The sequence below is a fragment of the Gossypium hirsutum genome, chromosome D01 (genome assembly GCF_007990345.1).
Source record: "Gossypium hirsutum isolate 1008001.06 chromosome D01, Gossypium_hirsutum_v2.1, whole genome shotgun sequence".
Lineage (NCBI taxonomy): Eukaryota > Viridiplantae > Streptophyta > Magnoliopsida > Malvales > Malvaceae > Gossypium > Gossypium hirsutum.
Window position 1 is genome coordinate 32,683,160 of NC_053437.1, and position 25,281 is coordinate 32,708,440.

At 32.1% G+C, this 25,281-nt stretch overlaps 2 non-coding genes across 2 annotated transcripts; both read left to right on the forward strand.

Moving 5' to 3' along the window:
- Positions 1 to 716: 716 nt before the first annotated feature.
- TRNAN-GUU (transfer RNA asparagine (anticodon GUU)) lies at positions 717 to 790 on the forward strand. Its single transcript has one exon. It is a non-coding gene; the product is annotated as a tRNA-Asn (tRNA).
- A 22,915-nt stretch (positions 791 to 23,705) lies between these two features.
- Positions 23,706 to 23,779, forward strand: TRNAN-GUU (transfer RNA asparagine (anticodon GUU)). The gene has a single exon. It is a non-coding gene; the product is annotated as a tRNA-Asn (tRNA).
- The last annotated feature ends 1,502 nt before the right edge of the window (positions 23,780 to 25,281 follow it).

Below are 25,281 nucleotides of genomic sequence, written 5' to 3' on the forward strand. Positions count from 1 at the left end.
GAACGTATGGAACACGTGTGCTTAATAAATACGCAAAACTAATTTTACATATTAAATAAATAAAAATATAAATGGATCGTTTTGTTAAAAATTCATTATTAAACAATAACAATAAAAAATATGGAATTAATTTTTTATTTGAAGAATAAAACCTTAATATCTAACATATATCATGGGGATAATAAAATATATATATGCAGAGAATATATAAACAAATTCCAAATAATCATTTAATAATAAAAATAGTTGAAATTAAAAAAACACTTATTTTACTATTTTATGAAACGTATAAAGATTTTTTTAAGTAAAAGAGAATAAATAAGTACAAAGGATACTTTTACCCAAAACGACAGTAAAATTTGTACATAATTCATCACACTTTATTAGATAATATGATGTTTCTTTAAGCTATCTTTACTATTTAAATGTAAACATTGTCGCAATTTTGACCAATAATATCATATATTTTTTGAGCGTATATAGTTATGTCTATGTTGGTATTAACCTTTAAACCCTTCAGAAGTACGTAAAGTATTTAAGTCAATTCCAATCCAGGATTAATTTAGCCATTAATGCTTATATTTTTAAGCTTTTATGTCTCTGAGTGGTTCTCAAGATTTGAGTTAATATAGCTACAAAAGAGACTCCACTGTCAGGAGCCAGGTTCAATGAATATGTTTTTCAATATTAGATTTAACTTTATCAAAAATCTTAAAGCTGGAATAGCTCAGTTGGCTAGAGCGTGTGGCTGTTAACCACAAGGTCGGAGGTTCAAGCCCTCCTTCTAGCGTTTTTACTTTTGGTTCAATTTCATCTTTGGTCCCTTTAAATCGCTTTCCAGCGTTGGTTTAACTTCATCTTTGGTCCATTTAAATTGCCTTTTGCTTTAATTTCATTGCTCTCTAACGTTGAAATCTGTATGGTCGTTTCATATTGGTTTTTAAATTTCCAAACCTATTGAAAGTCATTTTCCTTTGGTCTTGAAGCTCATTATTTGTTTTATATTTTCAATTGCCATTTATTTTATTCTAATTGCTATTATTTAATTTTGTTTAAATTTTTAGTTTAAAAAATGTGTGGAATAAAGGGTCGTTTTGACCTAAGTACTAATCTCTTTTTAGTTTTGTTTTAATTTGTTTCCTCATATATTATTTAACTTAGCCGCCACCCTTATATCATTTTCTAAATCATTCCACTGCCACCCTTACACCCTATTCAACCCTAAACCACCCCCTTCTAAACCTGAAACTGCCACCCTTACACCATCCTTATAAACCCTCAATTGTCGCCCCTTTCCTTCCAAAAGTAGATCCACTACCCTTATCTCTCGAAGCAAAACCTATCACCGACCATTATTTCATCTTCCCAACTTCCAACCGCACCTTCACCAACTCCCTATTATTGTCGTCCTACCTTACCACCACCGCACAAAACCGTCAATGCCTTCTCACAGTTTCGCTCAACCTATCGCCAGTTAGCTTGTGTAATTGTCCAAGATTTTATTTTTGAGCGTTGGACTCCGACTCAGAAGACCGAGCAAGAAGATTCTGCTACCCCGGATAGAGGAACGAAGTCATGAAGAGGTGGAAACAATATCGAACAACGATGATTCTACCAAATAAATAAGGGGGTTTCTATTTTCCTTAACATTTTAGGATATTTTAGGCTTAAATACTTTTTAATATTTTTATTTTTATTTTTCCCTCTTCACACAATAAGTAAGTGTAATTTATGAATAAAAAGTGTTGGATTATAATATGCTCATCATAAAATAAGAAGTGTGGCAATGAGAATGTGCATGTCTAGGATTGGCTCTATCAAGGAAAGGTTTGGTATTTAAGCAATCAAATTAGACCCACCTCCCTTTTCTAGGACCCTACCTTGTGCTTTTAAACAATGAGGACTTTGTTTCTCTTTAGTGGGGGGACCATATTGTAATCTGAGATAATTAATTTTCTCATAAATGTATGTTTAATTGAAATTTGCACAAAATTTAATTTTTTTTTTTGCACAATAATGCTAGCTTTAGTGTATGCATAACATCCTTATTATTCCAAGTATTTTTATGCTAACTAAGTTATGATTTGTGTATAGATATTAGTGATTGTGTATAAGGACTACCATGATTTCCTTAGAAAAACTAAGAATGCATGAAAGCTTAAGTTTTTAGAATTAACTTATTAATTTCATTAAGGCAAAATCCTAGGAGGTATGGCAAAATTTTTTTTGATAGTTTGAGTCTTTGAAGCCAATCTTATTAAATATTTATCCCTTGGAACCCTACTTTTGAGCTATATGGCCTGATTTATTCAGAACTTGTAACAGTTTGTATATATATTTAATTAATATTTATGAGTTTATATCAAAATATAAGTGAAAGTTTATATAGCCTAGTAAGTATGCACGTGAGATTGTACCAACTGAAGAAGAGATCTATGTTCGTTTGAAGGAGGATTGAATGATGGAATTAAAATGTTGATTTGAGAAATGGAAATATGGGAGTTCATCGTTTTGTCTGATTGAGCGCTGAAAATGGAAGAAATCTGTAATAGTAAGAAAAAGGCTGAAATGAAATTTCGTGACTCTAGTAAATGAAATGTATCTAAATTATTTTCAAATCCATTCTCGAAAAAATCAAAAGAAACTTTTAGTTGCAATTTCACATCATTTGGATTCACAGGAAGAAAAAAATCAAGACAAAATGATTCAAGACTCCAATTGAAGTCGGTAGTCAGTATTGGCAATGTCCGTAATGATGATAAATTTGTTTGTGATTATTGTGGAAAGTTTCACAGGGATGTGTGTCGAGTTATGATCAGAGCCTATTTTCGATGCGGATCTACCAAACATTTTATGAGAAGCTGACCAAAGAAGTCAAGCATTAATGAAAATCAAGTTGTTAGATAGATGTCTGTTTCATAAAGAGGCAAACAACCAGGACAAAGTAGTAACGCTGGAAATACTCGCGATTGAACAAAGGTTAAGACATATGGATATGAGATAAGGGTGTCTGCTAGAACTTATGCCATTCAAGCCAGAGAGGAGGCTTCTACCGTAAATGTTATAACTAGTACTTTTTTTCTCTTTGATATTAATATATATGCATTGGTGGTTGGTCGACTCCTTCTTACATTTATATCATTTTAGTATCTAAAAAGAACATACCAATAAAACAGACTGAATTTGACGTTTTAGTAACTAAATCGTTGGCTCAAAATGTCACGGTCAGTTCAATTTGTAAAAAGTGTTCACTGAGAATTTAGGGTTGTGATTTTTCCTACTTATCTCATGTTATCATCATTCCATGAGATTGATGTAGTACTGAGTTTGGGCTGGTTCACTCTGCATGAAGCGGTAGTAAATCGTAGTGAGAAATAAATCGATTTGAGATATTAGATTTAACAAGTTAATTACTGTTGAGTTAGACAAAATTGATTGTGCTATAAATGTCATACCTGTGATTTCTACTTCGGGAATGGCTTGTAAAAAATGTGAAGCATTTTTAACTTACATTTTACATGCATGAGCATCAGAGTTGAAGATTGATTGGTTACCGGTAGACAGGAAATTCACTGATATGTTTAACGAAGAACCTGGATTACCATCAGAATGATAATTTAAGTTTGCAATTGAGATAATGCCCAAAAATACTCCGATATCAATTGCTTCATATAAAATGGCTTTGACTGAATCAAAAGAGTTAAAGGCACAGTTGCAAGAGTTGGTTGTTAGAGGTTTCATACGACCGAGTGTGTAATATGGAAAAATGATACTATCTTTATGAAAAAGAAAGATGAGATTATGAGAATTGTATAATGATTACAGATAGAATATCAGAGATACCATGAAGAATTAGTATTTGTTATTTTATAGAGATGAGCTACTTGTTTAGTAAAAGAGGACTACTATTTTTTTTAGTATTGATTTTCGACCAGGTGGTTATCAGCTTAGAGTTATGAAGCATATGTGTCGAAGATTACTTTCCATACTTGATATAAACAATGTGAGATTCTGATAACACCGCATAGATTATCGATCGCTTAGTCGTTTTACAGATCTAATAGACAGAATTTGCTAGCTATATTTGAACAAAATTGTTGCTATGATATCGATGATATTAAATCAACATGAGGAATTATATTGAACATGATCAACATTGGAAAACAATATTGCATATTTTATGAGAGAATCAAGTGTTTTTGAAAAATAGTATATATGAATTCTAATTTCGAGAAGTTTTTCTAGATCTTTTGATAACCACTGAAAATGCCTGAGTTACGTCGAACCAACTCTTGATAATTATGAACTAGGGAAACATCAGGAATTATTATAGAAGTGCATAGTTCTCTAGGATTCACTATATGTTATAGATGATTTGTTCAAGGATTTTGATGATAGCTCTAGCATTGATGAAATTGTTACAAATGGCAGTCTTGTTTGATTAAATAAATGCCAACAGAGTTTCAAACAAGCAAAATATATGTTAACAGAAGTTTCAAAATTGAATCTGAGTTAGCATAGATGTTTAGAGTTATGGAAAGATTGTTATCTAATCATCAATTATCATCCGGGTAAAAGCTAATATGACGAATGATTTGCTAAGCTAGAAATTTCTAAAAATTAGGAATAGTCACCTGAATTGAGAATGTGATAGTTCTATTCTAGTCGAGCTGATAACTAAACTGGTATTTTACAGGGAATTCAAGAATTGAGGAAGTATGTTCCAGAACGGTTAGCTAAACAGAAACTTGTAGAAAATTTTCAAACTTCAGTGGTCAGTTAGGATAATTACAGGAATCTGTGTTTTTGAAATTGTTTATGTGTGTTAAGAAATTTTAGAGTTTATAGTGAAATGTTAGTTCCGTCAAACTTAATGCTACTTATAATAATTTATATAAATTAAATAATAGAATGACACTACAAGACTTTATGCAGATGTAAATACCAAATTTCTTTGTATTAATCATAATTGAATGATAAGAAACTAGCAGGAATTGATTTGTTATATGAAACAAAAGAAAAGGTTTTGTTTATTTGAGATCATTTACAATCTACTTTAGACCATTAGAAGTCATATGCGAATGTAAAACGAAAAGATACCAAGTTTTAGGTAATTGATAGTGTATTACTGAAGTCTTCCTATTGAAGAAGTGTTACGGTTCAACAGAAAAGAAAAGCTTAGCCCGAAAGTCATAAGGCTGTATGAAATTATAGAGAGAATGAGTCTAGTGATTTACAAATTGGCGTTACCTCTGGGACTCGAAAAGATGCATGGTGTGTTTTAGATTTCTATGCTTCACGTGTGATAACTCCTGATGAGGTTGAATTGCAGCCCGATTTATAGTACAGTGAAGAACCTGCCAAAGTATTAGCATAGGAAGTAAAAGAACTGTGAAATAAATGAGTATCGTTAGAGAAAGTTTTGTGGAACAGTCATGGTACAAAGGAAAATAGGTGGGAAATAGAAAAAAATCAATGAGATCTTAGTACCTTAACTCTTTTCACAGATAAAAATTTGGAAGATGAATTTTCATAAGGGGGAAAGTTGTGATAGCCCATTTTTCAGTGGTTTTGGGATCAAAATTCTTTCAAGAGAGTCCATAGATATATTTAATTAACATTTTTGAGTTAAATATAGTATAATAGTGAATCATGATTTAATAGATTTTATTCATTTGTTAGTTAGTCAAGGTAAAAGTAATGTGTACCGAAAGTCTGTGATTTTGGAAAATGAGGTATCAAGAACTCATTTTCATAAATTGAGCTAAAAAATATTATTATTTAATATTTATGGAGCTAATATATGGGTGGATTGGAGCTTGGTTTGAAAATTGTGTTTAGTAGATAGTTAATTATGGAAAAAAGACTAAATCATAAAAGACGTAAAAGTTAATCGCTATTGATGATTATTAGCTAAAATGCATTATTAATGCTTGTTTAAGGATCTAAATGGTAATTAGACCCTTTTTAATGTTTATGGATGGTTATTGGGGGAATTGACTTAAAAAATTATGTGTTTTATAAAATTATTATAATAAAACATATGTTAAAATAATAATAATAATAATAATAAAAGTCATCATCTACAATTAGTCTTGCTACTGAAAATTAGAAATAAAAACTCCATGGAAGGAGAGCTTGGTGCATGGAGCCAAATTTGGATTCTTGCATATCAAGGATTGAATCGTATGAAAAATCATAGGGGAAAAAGGAAAAAATTGCAGAATAATTCCTATAAACAAATTTGCTTGTTGGTTGCATTAGGTAAGTTCATAGTGTATTTAAATGTGTTTATATATATTAATTGTTTATGAATCTTGAGAACTTAGATAGTTATTTTTGTGTAATGGAATTGAAATGTTAAAAACAAAAGCTAAGGTGAGTAATTACTAAATAACTAAGGTGAGTAATTACTAAATATTTATCCCTTGAAACCCTACTTTTGAGCTATATGACTTGATTTTTTCTAAACCTTATACTAATGAGTCATTTCTTATTTAATACTTATCTTTATTTTTCTCAAACCTTAGACTTAATTCGTCTAGAATATTTTTGTGTTTAAGTTTGAGGGAGTTACAAAGAAGTACAAGATGCTCAATACAAGTACAAAATACTGAGGTATATATAGTTGTATGCTCAAAAAGGTATTTGTATGTTGCTGTAAAAAAAAAAAGAAATTTTAGTTGTTGAAAAAAAGGAAGTACAAAGAGCATATTGAAAATAAGTTGGAGTTTTTGGAGATAATTGCATTTGGAAAGTCTGAGGTAAGTTGAGCCTAAGGGTTTAGCCTAAAATTTTTCTATCTTTTTCCTACCTTGACCCAAGCCACATTACTACCATGTTAAAGACCTATTGATTTAGACTCATGTACCTACTACATTAGTGGAGAGGAATTACTAAGCTCAACATATGAAGACATAATTTAAACTTTAGGATTGTTGCTTAGCATTACTCAAGGGAAACAAAAATTGATTGGAGAGAACTTAGTGCACATTCATGAGGAGAAGGCATTCAATTCATAATTTTTAATAGCACTCTAATGCTTTAGGAAATTTGGAAGATAGATATACTTGAGTTACATATTTGCAAAAATTTAATTTGAGTATAATTTCACTGATGCATGACCATACAAAGAATTAATTATGCTTAGTACGTTACAATTATGTGTTTTTGCCTCTATAAAGTGTCATTACTCGGGGCGAGCAATGAATTAAGTTTGGGGGTGTGATAACTCTAAAATCTAACGTTATCTTTAGCACTTTAAACTAATAATTCTTACAATTTTCAAGTGTTTGATAACAAATTTTGGATTTTTGTTATAATTTTGTCTTATTAGCTGATAGTAAGATGAATTTGCTAATTTGATCATTTTATACACTAAAACACATGATTTTTTTTTCATTTTTTAGACAATTGATGCACTAAAGAAAAAGGCAATCTTGAAGCTCATATTGTGATGCTCAATGCTATAGCATTTCCATAGCATAAGTGATGTAGAAGAGGGTTGATATATGGTCACCTTTGGACGCCCAATTAAAAGTCTTATCGAACTCTGGAAATTCTCTTGACCCAACTCAAGAATTGGGTCAGCAAAAATGGACAACCTGCTAAAAAGATAAGAGCCCAAATCATCCACTAAGGAAGAGAAGGCCAAGCCGTCCATAGAAGTGCCCAAATCAGCCACCCCAGACTTGGTAAAACATTTAAAATCAGCCGCAAAATTCCCACATGTAACCGTCCAACTCCCCTCCTCATTTCAAGGTTTCTCTCCCATGAATCAAGCAAAAATAGCAAAGCCATCCATCCACTTTCCTTAAAACAAAGGCCGGCCATGTGAAGAGAGATTTTCAAGGCTCTCATTTGCTAAAAATAGTCAGCCTCTACAAGTATAAATAGCCCCCAGTTATTCACTCATTTAACTCATCCCTCACTCACCATCTCTTTTCCCATTCTTCATTCTTTCATTTCCCATTTGAGAGAGCAATACAAGAGTTTGAGAGAAGCATTCCAGAAGTTCTTTGAGTAGCAAAATTCGACATCTTGAAGGCAATTGTGTGAAAGAGAAAAGTTGAAGAAAGGAGGAAAAAGAACACAAGCTAAGCTACAGAAAAATATTGGATTTGTCTTCTAGTTTCTTTCCCTTTTAACTTTTTATTTTGTTTTGAATTGATGAACATGATTGCTAAATATTTTTTGTTTTTAATTTAATTAAAATAACTTAATTTTTTTGTTGTTAGATTGATTGCATTCTTTTAGCTTAGATTGTTAAAATTCTATTAATAATGTTATGTACCTTGGTTGCTTATTCATTTAGGTAAAATCATGAACATGTTATTAATGGCATTATAAATGTAGGGAAACAATCAAATTAATTATTTAATCAAAATAATATTATAATTAATTGACAAAATATCTAAATGGTGCATGTTTGATCTTTTTATGATACATTAGGTCAAATTAGTAATAATACCGAAAGAAATTTATTACCTTACATAACCTAGGATTAATGTGATTAAATTGTTTTAGTATATAAATATCACTAGGTCAAATTAGTAATAATATCGAAAGAAATTTATTACCTTGCATAACGTAGGATTAATGTGATTAAATTGTTTCAATATATATATCACTATTACCTCACTTAAATGATGCCTGCTTATGACAATTAATAAGTTGGTTGAACATAGAAATATACTAGAAAAAATTAATAATTAAATAAATGTGATTTCATGGGTTAGTAAATAGCTAAGTTGCCATGGATTTCTTCCGTAACATCATTAAAACCGTTTTAATAATTCTCAGTTAAAGAATACAATTAATCTAACTCTTTCATGTCATAATAATTAAACCCAATTGCTCAACCTACTCACTGACCCTAACCACAAACCTCAAAACTTCTAACCCTAAATTTCAGGGTGTTACAACTCACCCCTCCTTAAAGAAATTTGTCCCCGAAATTTCCCATTAATAGAATAGTCGTCTAACACCAATCCCACAATTACGCTCCCGCTACGCACTCTAATCCCGAAGCACTACCATACCAAACTCAACCTTTACAAAAACAATCTTATATTACTAACGCACACACAAACACTCTCCAACGAATAATCAATAAAATCATTCTCAACCATAACACACAAAGTCAAAATAACCTACAACCATACCTGACTCAATGTTGATAAGGGCACTCCCTAATCCGATGCCCTGTGGACCTGCATCTAAGACACGCTCTTTACTTTTTCCAATAATCACTCAGATGACGCTTCTTACAATGCCCACAGACCGAAACATTCGCGCCACTACTAGAACCTTCCGCATCACCTTTGCTAACACTCATCTGCGATCTTACACGTTTCGCAAACTGAGGCTCTAACCTCAAAGGACTATGATCTCTCTTCTTCCAACAATCCACACATCTACTGTGAACCATTTCTCTAATTCGCTCTAAACTAGCCTCGAAAACTTTCTTTAACACTTCTCTCACTACCCGAGTCAATGCCTTGGTAACAACTTCTGGTTTATCGCTACCCGCAACTGGCAAAACTACTTTGGCCTTTGACTCCTGAATAGATACACACATCCCAAAGAAGTTGACGACTCCTCGAGAGTCTCACCAAGATGATCTTCATAATCTCGCTTACCACCAGAATCCATATCGAACCTCGAAACTACTCTTAAGAAATCTTCAATACCAAAACCGAATACAAGCATCAATATCTAAACATTACAGTTCTAATCTTATGGAACTAATCTTACATTCCTAGAGTTTCACACGAACCAGCATCGAAGTCTCAGACATCTCATTTTCGCAAATTCAGTGAAAACACAAATCCTTTCAAAACACTATGGTATAGTTTATCGAAAATATTTTCAATACATGCGCATGCAGAAACGTAAAAACACAGGTCAAGTTTTTGTAAACCTGGCTCTAATACCACTAAATGTAGCACCTAAAACCCGAGCTAAAAGTTTAGACCGAATTCTGAAGGTTACGTTGGCCAACAAAGTGGCAGAAACAAAAACTCTGATTAAAACTAAGAAATATCATTGATTGCTTCATCTTTATGAATTTAGTTAAAACTTATTTAATCTTTTGAAAAAAAATAACTACTTGACGTTGAAAACAACTGGAAATAAATCAAATTAACACTTCTTGCACAACTTCGTAACATACCAAAAGTTTCCATTTGAAATTCAAAATTTCAGAATAAACGTTGTACGAAAAATATATGTTTTTCTCAAATATGTAAGAACCTTGAAACGATAGCAAAAACCTATCTAAAAACCATGTGAGCAAGTTCTGAAATGTTGCCTAAAACTGAAAACACATAGATTATTGAAAAGTCAAACTCTAACCCATACCACAGTTTATATAATCAGTATACAAATAATCTTAAAACCACCGCATAAACTTATGAAAATTTTATTTAAACCGAATTAAACCATAACTTTTTAAGACTTTCGGCTGTCGAGTCTAGCTTCAAAACACCAGAATTACCTAAAAGGAAGGAAACTAATAGGAGGTTGAGCTACACGCGCTCAGTGTGAGTCCAAAATCAAATCAAAAAGTGGTTGACAAAGTAGCAAAGCGAATAATTCTGATACGTGCACAGAGATAGAATACAAACAACTTATATCAAATAATCAGTCTTACAAGTAGTCCAATAGCAAACGTAACATAGAGTTATTATTCCAAAACACACCAATGCAGAAACACATCAAACTATTCAAATTCTTAAGCAATTAATTTCACAATCATACAGACAGACTTATACATAAATGTGAAATGAATACATCCGAATAAAATCCAGCCCAACCAACCAAATGCCTCTCCAACCACCCTGCACACCACAAATAAGCTATAGCAAGCCCAACCACCCTGCACACCACATAGGACCTTGATAGGCCCATCCAACCTACACACCACATATGTGGAACTAAGCCACTCGAATTAAGATATGCAGCTGAGCTTACATAAGTATAAAATAATGCAGTAAACTGCTGTACAGAAATATTGTAGTTCAACTGTCAAATCAGTCTTCCTTCTCTTCGCAACCAAAAATAACAATTTTATGCAAATGTATGAATGCACACCAAACACTAATGGTCTCACAAATATAGCAACTCATATTTAGTCATTCAATTTTAGAATCAGCTTTACTTCCATTATAATTAATATGTAACGATAACAAAAATACCTCAAATTCATTTATCACATCACCTAAACACATGAACAAACAATTAACTTAAATCCTGTAATTGTAAATAAGCACTCGGATCTAAGTGGAAAATAGAGTCCTAACACATTTACAAAGGCCTGACCGAGAGTCGAAACATGCAAAAATACAAAACGAGCCACAATACACCACAGAACAAAAATTTACGAAATAGGGCGACACGGTCGTGTGCCCCGGCCGTGTGGAAAGATCTAGGTCGTATGAAGAATAACATGGCCATGCAATTGAGGCACACGCCTGTGTGGAAGAAGCACACGTCTGTGTGGAAGAAGCACACAACCGTATGGAGGAGATACACGTCCGTGTGACTGAGTTACATAGCTATGTGAGTAGCCCGTGTAACTCACTATCTAAAAATGTCAAATTAAGGAGTAATGTAGACACGACCGTGTGGAAAACTCACACGCCCGTGTGGCTAAGAGACATGACAGTGTGTCCAAGCCACATGCCCGTGTGAAAATTTACAAAATTCCGAAACAGTAACCATGTGGCCGTATGTCAGGCCATATGACACCAAAATTCACCCAAAAACCCTAATTCTTAAAGTCACACGGCCATGTGAATCGCCCATGTACGGCACACGCCCATGTGGCCACCTGTGTGGCCACCTGTGTGGTCACGAAACCATACCAAAATAGACTGAAAATTGAGAATTTCTTCAATAAAAGGTCCCTAACCTCTATTAGTTTAGAAACACACATTAAATCAGCACCCTGGGCACCAAGAACTGATCAATTCTTCCATAAAACTGTAACTTAATTACTAGCTTACAAAACTATCTTAAAACCTTAATAAACAATAATGAAGATACTAGAAAATCAAATCAAAATTCAAAGGTACTTACACATTTCCACACCTAAACAAACTAATCATGCAATTCCTCTATTGAAATGCTAAACTCAAAGATTTATTGCCAAACAAAATTGATGCAAAAAGCCCCCCAACAATTTAATACTCCGACCAAAAAGAAAAATAAAGGAAAACAAAAAGAATAATGTAAGAAGGAGAGAGAACTGACATGAGAAAAAAAGAGAGAAAAGAGAAACGTGTGAAAAGATTTTGAGATAACTCCCTCTTTCAGATTAAAGTTTAAAATAAAAATAAAAATAAATAAGTCTTTAAAATTAAAAAGCAAAACTAGAATAAAATTAATTCCTCTTTAATACACATGAGGACTTGAACCTTAGACCCAAAGGTAAACTAACACACCCACAACCACTGAACCAATAGGCTCATTCTGACATTAAAATGTGAAAATAAACCCAATTGCTTAACCTCTCACTAACCATAACCATAAACCTTAAAACTTCTAACCCTAAAATTTAGGGTATTACAATTATTATAAAAATGCGCTCACCATGGGATCCTACATTCCATCCAATTGGAGACATTCTATAATGGTCTCAACATACACACGAGAATAGAGGTAGATGCCTCTGCAAATAGAGCACTTCTTTCTAAGTCCTACAATGAGGCTTACGAAATTATTTAAAGAATTGCTAGCAATAACTACTAGTGGCCAATCAACTGAGTAGCCACAGGAAGAAAAGTGGCAAGAGTACATGAAGTGGGTACCCTTACTTCTCTTGTAGCTTAAGTATATTCTATGTCCTCTATGCTTAAAAATTTTACTGTTAACAGTTTCAATAGCATGACAGGACATCAGCCAAGCAAGTTTGAAAACATATCTTGTGTTTATTGTGGAGATGGACACACGTTCAAAAATTGCCCATCAAACCCAGAGTCTATTTACTACATCGGTAATCAGAATCAAAACAAAAGTGGGTCAAGACTGTAGTTAAATTACTACAATCCTTCATGGTGAAACCACCCAAATTTCTTATGGAGTAATTAAGGAGCCGGTCCTAGTAACACTTATATGCAATCTAGACTTAATCAACCGTCAAGGTTTCTTCAACAAGTTCATAAACCTCCGCAAGCTGAATATTTCAAAACAACTTGTTGAAAGCATATTTGCAAAGCATGATGTCACTTTAAGAAATTTGAAGAATCAAGTAGATCAGCATCCCAATGAACTTCAAAATAGACCACAAGGTGCTTTGCCTGGCAACACTAAAAAACCAATAAGTTCGGCAAAAGAGCATTGCAAGGTGGTCACATTGCAAAGTGGAAGGTCATTGGAGCCCAAAGTTGTTAAGGTTGAAGATGAGACTATTGTAGTCCAAAACAAAGAGGAAGTTTAATCGGGTGTTGAAACTCCCACCTTCAAGAAGCCAAATTTTGTGATCTGTATTGAGGTAAACCCTAAACCAATCAGCACTGATAATCTGACACCTGTGTCTAATACAGAAAAAGTGTCGCAGAAGACTTGTCCACCAAAAGTTAAGTTCTTACAGCCTCCATATACTTAAATATTTTAGAAGCAGTAGCAGAATACTCAATTTAAGAGAATTTTGGATGTATTGAAAGAAATGCATATCAACATTCCACTTTTGGAAACCCTAGATCAAATGCCCAACTACGCGAAAATTATGAAGGAATTCCTTTTTAAGAAAAGAAGGTTTAGGGAATTTGAAATTGTAGCCCTAACTACAAAATATGGCTTATTTTTGTAGAACAATTTGCCTCCTAAGATGAAAGATCCAGGGAGTTTCACCAGACATTGCAATATTGGAGAAACCTATTGTGGTAAAGCTTTGTGCGATTTGGGATCGAGTATCAACTTGATGCCTATGTCAGTGTTTAGACGATTAGGTGTTGGTGAGGCCAGACTGACTACTATTACACTCCAACTAGTAGACAGATCAATAGCACATCCAGAAGAGAAGATTGAAGATGTATTGGTACATGTTGATAAATTCATATTTCATGTTGATTTTATTATCTTAGATTTTGAAGTAGATAAGGAAGTACTAACATCCTGGAAAGGCCTTTCTTGGAAACCGATAAGACATTAATCGATGTGTAGAAAGGTGAATTCACCATACAAGTTTAAGATGAACAGGTGACCTTTAGTGTACTCAAGAACATAAGATTTCCTAATGAAGTTAAAGATTGTGTTACTATTTCCAAGGTAGATTTGTCAGTTCCTACAAAATTAGAACTTAACTCTCTAAATGATCCGTTGGAAGGTACTTCATCTAACTCTCCAAATCGAGATGAAGAAGATGAGTGTTTAGCTTTGCTGGAAGCTAACTCAAAAGGATTCTCTCCTAAAGTTTGGTTTACGTCATTATAGCTATCATTTTGTGTATACAAGCAACCCAGACTGTCAATTGAAGAACCACGCGAGTTAAACTTCAAGATTTTGCCTCCTCACCTGAGATATGCTCATGTAGGTTCTTTTTATATTTCACCTGTCATTAATCCAATAGTTTTTCAAAAAGTAGAGCTATCTGTGGTTTTGAAAAAACATAAGAAGGGCATCGAGTAGACTATTACAAATATTCGAAGTAACAGTTCTTCTTTGTGTACTCTCAAGTTATTGCTAGAAAATAATGAAAAGGGATATATCGATGAACAAAAAAGGTTGATCCAATCTCGAGTATTTAACCCAAGAAATTCAAGTCTCGATGGTTAGAAGCCGGAATCATTTATCCCATCTCTAAAAATTCTTGGGTGAGCCTTATTCAGTGTACACCGAAAAATGATGGAATTACAATGACTAAGAATGACGACAATGAGCTAATTCTTGCAAAAATAATCACAGGATGAAGGATTCATATGGATTACAGGAAGTCAAACAAGGCCAAAAGGAAATATTATTTACTGTAGCCACTCCTTGATTGGATGTTGGACAAACTTGTTAAACATCCCACTAAACTATCCCATTGTTTGAAGCATCTGAAACATCACGAGCTTGAACGAGAACTGCGGTGCCTCGATCTTAGGTCTAACAATACCCAGAGTAAGCTCATGGAAAAACTGCACGACATACTGTCTTATAGCTTGGTACCTATCATCAGTAACAAGGACTGGCTTACGAGCATAAGCAGTTTCATTCCCTTGATCTTGATTCTGGTTTTCAAGATACATTTCTTCAACTTGTCTCTAGGCTTGTCTTTCTCTTCTTCTTCGTTTGAAAGTTCGTCTGATTTCAGGGTCAACTGGAAGTAAGGCAATAATTCAATCAATGCTCATAAACTCCTAAAATAAAAATCACAAAAATTATCTAAAATAATAGAAAACTAAACCAAATTGAAAAAATAATTTGACAAGTAATGATTAAATCACAGTCCCCGATAATGGCGCCAAAAACTTGTCTTGAAATATTTAATTGATGTGCAAGTGTACACAATCGTTGACAAGTAATAAAGTAGTAAGTAAGAGTTATCCTCTCCACAAAGACTGTAAATGTAAATCAAAAGTTACAAAATTAACACTTAACAAGTTGGTTGGTGAAGAGATAAATAAAAAGTGTGACGAATTTCCTAATTACCCTAAAAATTAAAATAAGTGTGCTCACAAATAAAATAAACACTGAATTATGCAACTTTTTAAGAGTTAACCACAATAGCATGCATGTGTTAGAATAATTATCCTTTCAAACTTTTAGAATTATTTAAACAATGTTAAAAGATGTTACAGATTTTTTCGTGGCAAGTTGACAATTTATTAACCCTATTAAATTAAGTTATAATGTTGTATTTACTTAATTAATAAGTTCATCTAGCACATTTCTATGTTCAACCAACTCACAATTTCATAAGCAAACATCATACAAAGGTTATGTAAGTAACCATAATTTTAATATTATTACTAATTCAATCACTAAGTGATCAAACATACATCATTCAAGTATTGTGTCAATTAATTATAATCTTGATTGGATTAAATAACTAATTCAATTACTTCCCTTCATTCACAATGCATGAGAAACATGTTCATAGTTTTACTTAAATGAATAAACAAATCAAATGCACAGAACACCTTTAGCAAAGCTAAATAATCTAAGCTAAGGAAATTAAATCATTCTAATGCCAACAAAATTAAGCAATCATGATTATATTCAAAGAAAAAAACTTAGTTGCAATCATGTTTCTTGAATTGACCAAAAATAAAAGATTGAAGAGAAAGAGAATTACTAAGACGTTTCTGGTGGATCTCTATAGTATTACTCACTTTGCTCCTCATTTGTTCTTCTCTTCTTGTCATGACTGCCAAGCATAAAAGCTCTCAATATTGTCGAAAGTGGCTGCTCTCTAAACCTTACAAATACTCTCTCAAGTGGAAATGGATGAATGGAAAATAAGTGAAACGAATTAAAGAGAGATGGATGTGTGTAGAGGAAATGAAATATGAAGAATGAGTTCATGATGAGAATTGAATGTAACTCCACTATTTATACTTGAGAGCCCCATAGATTCTTTGCTATTTTTAGCATCTGATTCCCCTTGAATTTCTCTTAGAGGTGGTCGGCCCCTTGAGTTAAAGAAGGTGGATGGATGGTTTGGTATTTTGGGAAGGATGTTAGCTTGATTCATGCTTGATTTAAGGGAGAAAAGGTGGAGGGAGTGGATTGTTTGCATATTTTGTGGAAATGGAGGTTGGTTGCTTATTTTAGAAGCTGATTTGGTGGTTTACCAAGTCCTCCTTGGACGGTTTGACATCCCCATGGCCGATTGGCCTCTTTCCTCCTTTAGTGGATAATTTGGGCTTCATTCTTGGCAGTAGGCCCAGCTTCAGTGACCCATTTGAAAGCCGGGTCAAGGTGAATTTGAGAGTCCAAATACTTAATTTGAGGCGCCTCATGTTGATTATTTATCAACCCATGTCTGCATGGCTTATGTTGTAGAAATGTTATAGCATTGAGCATCAATAGGTAAGCATCACAGCTGTCTTCTTTCTTCTAGTGCTTCAAACTACTTCGAATTGGCAAAAAATATGTAAAATTAGCATGTAATTAAGTAAAGATATAATTCTATTTTAAATTCATCCAATTTGACAAATTTTTAATAAAAAATACATAATTTTCATGAATTACTAGTTAGAAAGTGTTGTAAATGTTTATATAATTTAGCGTTATCAGGTTAAGTTTTCAAGTGCCTGTCCATAATATGCATGTATTGTGCTATGAAGGCTCAAACTAACTCTTTCTATGTACAGAATCGATTTCTAACTAATTATGTACTAGTGAGAAGTACACTCGGTTAAGCTATCTTGGAAAATGTGCATTAGAAGCTTCTTGTCTCTAGAATATACTACCATATTGTAGCGGTACATGACAAAATGAGTGACAAGGCAACTAGTTTCGTCAAACCTTTCGAACTTGGGTACCTTGAACTTCGGAGGTACTACCACATTGAGAACAAGGCATAAGCCTTCGCCCTCTATGGACCCAAAGGAATCGAATCCTCCAATTTCTCTCATTCTTTCCTTAAGCAAATCAAGTTGGTGAGCTTCAATGACTTTTCCCTTATCAAGTCATTTCATTTCTTCTTCCTCTAGGGTAGCTCTCGGCTTAGGTACTTGGATGGTTTCCCCTAGTGTTGAAACATGCGTTCCCTCATGGTAATACTCTCCCTCCTTGTAGGGTAATTTTTGGATAGAATGGTTTCCCATTACAACAGTTCCATCACCCTTCTTCTCTTTCTCTCTAAATAATGTGGCCATCTTTTCCATAAGCGTGTTCATATGCTCTTCCAATCTAGCTATCCTTTCTTCTGTCATCTTTAGCCTAGGACAAGGTGGAGTATGAATGAACTATCCGCGGACCTTTATGAATGAATAATGAATCTATAAGTATTCAAGAATACAAAACAAAGGTTTATAAAACTAATAATGTGATGATTATATGCAAATACTATGCTTCAGGAAGACGAATGTATGAACATAAAACCAAAAAGAATCTTATTGGACCATATGTGTCGTAATCAAGAAACATGATGTTCACTGAAAGACATGTACACACTCATACTAAACAAAAAATGCTGACAAAGTACATCTCACCAATAAAATGATTTATTATACAAAAGATCAAGAAACAAAAAGTATTTGATATTAATACAAATTTATGAAAAAAGGATAGAGAATCATCAAATTAACATGAGTAACAAAAAATAATGATGCAACTTACAAGGTTTTAATTCTATCGAAGCTTAGGTTCAACTCCTATATATAATTTTACACATTAAAATGGAAACTACTTGTTGGCTTATAGCTGACCCTAATGCACAAGAAACCCAAGTCTGAAATAACTTCATTCGTGATAGATGTGTTCCCTTTAGAAAGGTTAGCCATTGGGAGGTAAGGCTTCAATAGAGTATGCAGTGATGATGTCACATGAACGCTACATCAGCCTTAACCATGAAATGGTCTCTAAACTTATGCAGTGGCAAAGGCCGCACGAAAGCCTGAGACCATTCCTTTTAATGGGGCAAATCTAAATGTAGAATCGAATTCATGATACAAGATGAATGACAATTATAATACATGTAAAATAAAAAAAAATGAAGTTGAACATCAATCAATGAATAAAGAATATATATACATATCAATGAATCAAATATATACAACACATAACATAAGAGAACTTAACACCAAACCCTTCCTAGGTTGACTATCAAAATCGGTCCCCCAATTGAGCCACCAAGTTGTCTTAACATTGCTTGGGTCGAGGGGACCTAACAAAGCTAGACATAAGGAAACTAAAATAAAAATTTAAACTTAAACTTAAACTTAAACGGTAAAAATCTAAAATCTGATTGAAAATAAAAATTAAAGTCTAATAAAATGATAGTACATAAATCTAAAATCAAAAATATAAATCTTATTCAAATCTAAAATAAAAAGGAAACTAAAAATCTAATCTTAAAAAAAAACATATCATTCAAATCTAGAACTTAAGATCGAAAAAAAATCTAATTTAAGTTTAATATTTGAAATTAGAAATATATAAAATCCAAAGAAATATAAAAATCTAATTTAAGTGAAAAGATTTTGTGTTTAAATCTAGCAATCTAAAATTCAAAAATCTAATTCAAAATCTAAAGTTGAAAATCCTAAATTCTAAGAAAAATCAAAATTTAATTTAAAACTTAATATTGAAAAGCTTAAAATATAAGATCTAAGAAAATCAAATCAAAATTTAATTTAAAACCTAATATTTAAAATGCAATACATAAAACCTAAATCTTAAAATATTAAAGCTAAAGATTTAAAATCTAACTTCTAAAAACTTAACATTTACATAAAAAAAATTAAAATAAAAACAAACTTACATTTACATAAAAAAATTAAAATAAAAACAAACTTTTTTCTAATAATATCAGGTTCTCTAATATCAAAACCTAACTTAAATTTAGAATATATCAAAATAATCTAAAATAGGATATTATAAATTCAAATTACAAATCAACCTATAATAAACAAATCAATATATCAAAATTTAAATCAAATAATTAAATAAATAAAAGTAAAAAATAATTAAAGGAAACATGAGAATATATATCCAAAATAAAATTAATGTCCAATTAATATAACTAAAATGCATGAAATAAATACATAAGAGGGTGTAAATAAAATTAATGGGAATTTAAAATAAGAGAAAATAAGACTTTCAATTAGAATTAAAACTAAAATTTGAATCAAAATAAAATAAATAAATAAATAAGGAAGAAAATCAATCAAATAAATTAAATAAAAGAAACCAAATAAGATAAAAGAAAATAAATTTGTGAAAAATAAAGGGACCAAAAGAGCAATTAATTTGCTCATAATTTCAAATTTTGAACAAAATTAAAAACCGAATAGACTAGAGTTGCAATTGTGTCAAAAGGCAGCCCCTAGTTGCAACCTCAGAAATACGGAGGGGCTCATTTGAAAAAATCCTATTAGTGCCTCTATAAAAGCAAGAAAAAAAATTGATTTAACTCAATTGCTTCTTTCATTTTTATTTTGAAAAAGTATGTCTTCCACACTTCAGAGAGTAACTACTCGTTCATTTGGAATTCACTAGCAAAGGTTTGGCCCCTTCTTTGCCAAAGCCTCCTCTAGTTTGTTGGTGATGGTTCCATTGTGAAATTTTGGACAGACAATTAGTAAGCGAATTTTGGTCCTCTTATTAATTAATGTCGTTCCCCTTCCTTCATTGACACTTTTATCACTCTGAATAAGGCTATTTCCACCAATGGTGATTGGAATTGGGATTATTTTTTATGTTTTCTTAATAGCAATGTTATTTCACATATTGCAGGAATTCCAGCACCTAATCCCTTGGTTGGACAAGATTCTCTTATATCTAGTTGGTCTACAAATGGTGTCTATATAGTGAAGTGAACTTACAATATGCTCTTAAAAAATTCTTTAATGACAAATGAAACTTAGTTTGGAGACTTGAAGGCCCTCAACAATTTCGTCAATTTCTTTATCTAGTCTTGAAGGAGCGCCTTTTGACTAATTTGGAGTGATGTAAAAGAGGGATTTCTAATGACCCTTCTTGTGTAACTTGTGGTTTTGTTGAATAATCTTGTATCCACGTTCTTAGAAACCAACATGCTAAGGATGTTTGGAAACAGATTCTCCCTTCGAACCTCTTTACCCAATTTTTCACTTACTTTTTGTAGGATTGGATCTTAGCAAATTTAAGAAATGATCTCAGTTTAGATTTCCAAGACGTGGCTTGGTCATCCTTTTTCAGCATTGTTTGTTGGAGACTATAGAAACAAAAGGATTTTAAGATTTTTTCATGACATTCCTTTGAATTCAGTAAATGTCATTCAATCTTCGTGGGGTTGGGCAAAGTGTATCTAGATGAGGCCAGAAAAGATCGGGGTCCCTTCCAGCATTAGTAGAAAGGACTGTAGATGACTCTCACCTCCCACTAGCTTCTTCAAATTGAATGTCGATGGTGCACGCAACCCATCTTCTGGTCTCGCTTCCTCAACTATTGTCACAAGAGATGAGCATGGCAAATGGTTTTGGGGATTTGGGAGGAATATTGGTAGTTGCAGTGTTGAACAAGCTAAGCTTTAGGCCATATACGATGGGTTACAATTTGCATGGAGCGCCAAATGGAAAGAAGTTAGAGTAGAAACTGATTGTGATACAGCTGTCAAAAATATCCTTGGTGGCCTTAAGAGACATACGAATAGAGATTTGGTCTCAGGAATTCAAGAAGTCTGTAAGCGTGATTGGCGTGTGGTCATCAAACAGATTCCAAGAAATGCAAATTTTGCACCGCACATACTGGCAAGCTTAACAAAGGATTTCCCACATTGTCCACATGACTGATTGTAATTGATTTCATTTTTTATTACCAAAAAAAAAGTATGTCTATGTCTTCCTCTTTTTTTCCTTTGCTTCTCTACTCTGTGTTCTTCTCCGACCCCGGAGCACAATGGTCGATAAATTGAAACTCTTTTTAAAAAAAATTCCTAAAATGATTTTTAAAAAATTTATATCTTAATAAACTTTCTTTTTACTTTTGAAAATAAGAACCGAAGAGGCTCCCATTTTTTATTTTTGGGTTCTTAAGTTTTGTAAGAAAAAGTAAAAAAGACAATGAAAGAAAAAAAATAGAAAGAAAGAGGATAGGAACAAAAAAAGAAGCCAAGGGTTCATTGTGCCCATCAACCATAGAGGCCTAGTGGTCGCCGTCATTGGAGGCACACCCAATTATTCTTACATGCATGCCTACTAAAAAAATGGCTGAGAGCCAAAAAATAAAAGGAACATACCTTTGATTTTCTCAAATCTTTTTTTCCTTTTTGTTTTTTTTTATCTATTTTGTATATTTTTAAGGTTTTTTTATTATTGACACCACTAACAGTTAACTTTTATCAAAATGTTTTATTCATTTTCAATTACTTGTAATTCTGACTAAATTACTAAAAAATACCTTTTTTTTAAAAAAATATCAGATTAAGTCTTTTTTTTTTAAATACGGGATTAGGCTGTATTTACGGAAAACACTTCTAATTGGGATGCCCAATGTTTGTTTCTTCTTCTTTTTATTTTTGGTGTCATTTTTTGTGAAAATAAAGCTTACAAAATAGGTTTTTATAAAGACTCCAAGTCTCATTTTCCTTATTTTTTAAGCGATGAGATATGGGATATGAGTATATATGGGCTTATAATCTATTTGCAGCTTGTTCCTAGATTATATGGGATTACTTACTCTTTTAACTAACAATATAAGATTAAAGGCTACACTTGATTTTTAAAAATTAAAGCTAAAATAATATATATTTAACATATTCAAAGATAAAAACTAAAATATGTGTCACTATATTATCTCTATTAATTTTTACACTTTAATATCTATATATAAAATATTATGTGTTACTATATGTGTAAGTTTGTCTTTCCTTTTTTATTGGACTTTCTTTACAACGATAATATTTGTATAAGAGTTTATGATGTTTTATTTTGTTGGACTTTAATGTATAAAGTTTTGTCTTTAATTTTTAAAAATAAGGGAAATGAGACTTGGTGTCTATATAATGACTTTTTTATAAGGTTTTTTTTTCACAAGAAGTGGCATCAAAAAAAATAAAAAAGACAATAGGGTAGAAAACACTTCTAGTTGGAAGCTTTTTTTTGCAAATCACTTTAAAACGCTTTCAACTAGAATTGAAAATGCTTCCAATTAGTAAGGTTTTCGTAAATTTAGCTTAATCCTGTAATTTTTCAGAAAAAAATGACCTAATCTGGTAATTTTTAGAAAAACGGTATCTTTTAATAATTTAGTCTGTTATTCTAATTTTGTTTGGCTGAAATGAATGGTTTTTTTCTAATGTGTTCACATTATGCGGTCATAAGATCTTAGTGTTTCGAAACCTTGCTTTAAAATTGAAAGCAATAGTGGGCCATTGGGCCTTGAAAATGGACTAAAATCTATTGGCAATTTAAAGTAAAACAAGCCTCAAATTACGTGTCTACAAAGGTAAAAAGTTTTGACCAAAACTTGGAAAAATATGTCCACGCCCAAAATAAATTAAAATAAATAAAATATAATTAATAAAAAATAAAATAAATTGGGTTACCTCCCAAAAATCACCTTTAGTTCACATCTTTGTCTAGACATTGCTGTTTATGTTTTATTTATAATTATTATACAAAAAATAAATAATTATTTTTGTTCGAGTTTGAGGGGGTCTAAATTTTAAATTTTTTATCTAAGTTCCAATTCAAACAAGAAATAGCCCAGCTTGGAAGTCGGAAGAAGTCGTTGCTTCTAATGAATCTCATTTTTGAGTAATTAATTGAAAAGCTGTTTTTCTAAACGTAATATACAAATTGTAGGTTGAAAATATAGGGTTTCTCAATCCTTTTGCAAATATTATTGAAGCTTTTGGGTGTGTAGGGTGGATAGCGAAGTAGCTTGAAACATGCTACTGATCTGCTTAAGAAATGAAGGATTAGTTTAGTTGTAATCATCCAACTTCATGAGCGGTTCTCTAGATTTGAGTTAATATAGCTACAAAAGAGACTCGACCGTCCAGAGCCAGGTTCCATGAATATGCTTTCCAATATTGAAATTAATTTATTGAAAAGTTCAACGACAAAGCTGGAATAGCTCAGTTGGCTAGAGCATGTGGCTGTTAACCACAAGGTCGGAGGTTCAAGCCCTCCTTCTAGCGTTTTTTACTTTTCGTTTAGTTTCATCTTCGGTCCCTTTAAATTGACTTTTGCTTTAAGAAATGATGGTAGTCAGAAGAAGAGCACCAGCTGCTGTTATGGCATGGAAGGTCAGGGTGGTAATGAAAACAAAGTTTTTTTTTTTTTCCTATTTTTTAGACACAGTTAAATTACTTTAAAGTGTTTAAAGATTAAATTCAACAATATTTATTATATTTTCAACTCGTTGTTTTAATATAAAATTTCAACTCTATTTTTTTTACAAAATATTTTCAACTCTAATTTGGACTATATCACATTTTACATGATTTAATCAATGTATACTTTTATATTGTTATTGAACACATTTAATTTAGTTAATTTCTCTTGAGTATATTTTCTTTTGAATATATTTTTTTTAATATGATCATTTATTATATATTTTTCATAATTTTTTCAATTCGACTTAAATGTTAGACACAAGTTCAGAAGATTACATTAGTCACCAAAGTGGCTCAATAATCTATCAGTATTTTTGAAAACGATCCTTTTAAAACATTTTTTTAATTTGTTTAGAAAACTTTGCTAAATACATTATTTATTATTCCTCAAGCATTGTTTATTATCTAACAGCGGAAAAGGTGACAATTACTTATGTTTTTAATAAAATCGGAGTTCATCAAATAATAATAGTCTAATAGCCTTATTAAAATTTATGGTTTAATGTTATCCAAAATAAAATAAAACCTAAATCCTAAGTCTCATGTCACGGTTTATAAATAAATAACACAATCTTTTTGAGGAAATAAAAAAATTTAAAGGAACTTAAAATATTAAGATAAAAAATGAACTAAGTCGAGTCCCTCCGGATGCCTCGCCCACGTCCTAACCTAGTGGGTTATCTGAAATGATGAAAATTAAAGGGGGAGTGAGCTATGACACTCAACGTGAGTTCATTTACAATAAAATCAATTAAAACAGTTGTTAGGACACATTAAATAACATTGCAAGTAATTATCATATATAGCAATTTAATTCAGAGTACGATTTTTCAATGTAATCATCATTTAAGCATTAGAACTCACAATCACAAATTTCAAAATAGTCAAATTCTCAGATTAGCCCACTATAACCATATAAAAATATACACACATTTAAATATGTGTATCCACTCATATGCTCATAAATTTCATAACATCATTTCCAGATTTGTATGAACATGATATCAAAGATGCTATACAATTTCAGATTTAAACAATATTTATCCTACCCCCACCGTTACACACCACATTGAGTTCTCCAGAACTCCAACCACCATAACACCAGTTTGTGGATTAACCACCATTATATGGCAGCCTTGACTGCCAATGGTTGTAGACACACACAAAAATGATGCAGTTGGAATCTACTTTAGCTATAGGTACACAGCAAAATGTTGCAGATGAAACTTGCCAATGGTCGTGGAAGTACAACATACTCGCAGATAAAAGCTGTCAGATGGTTGTGAATGTACAACAAAATGACG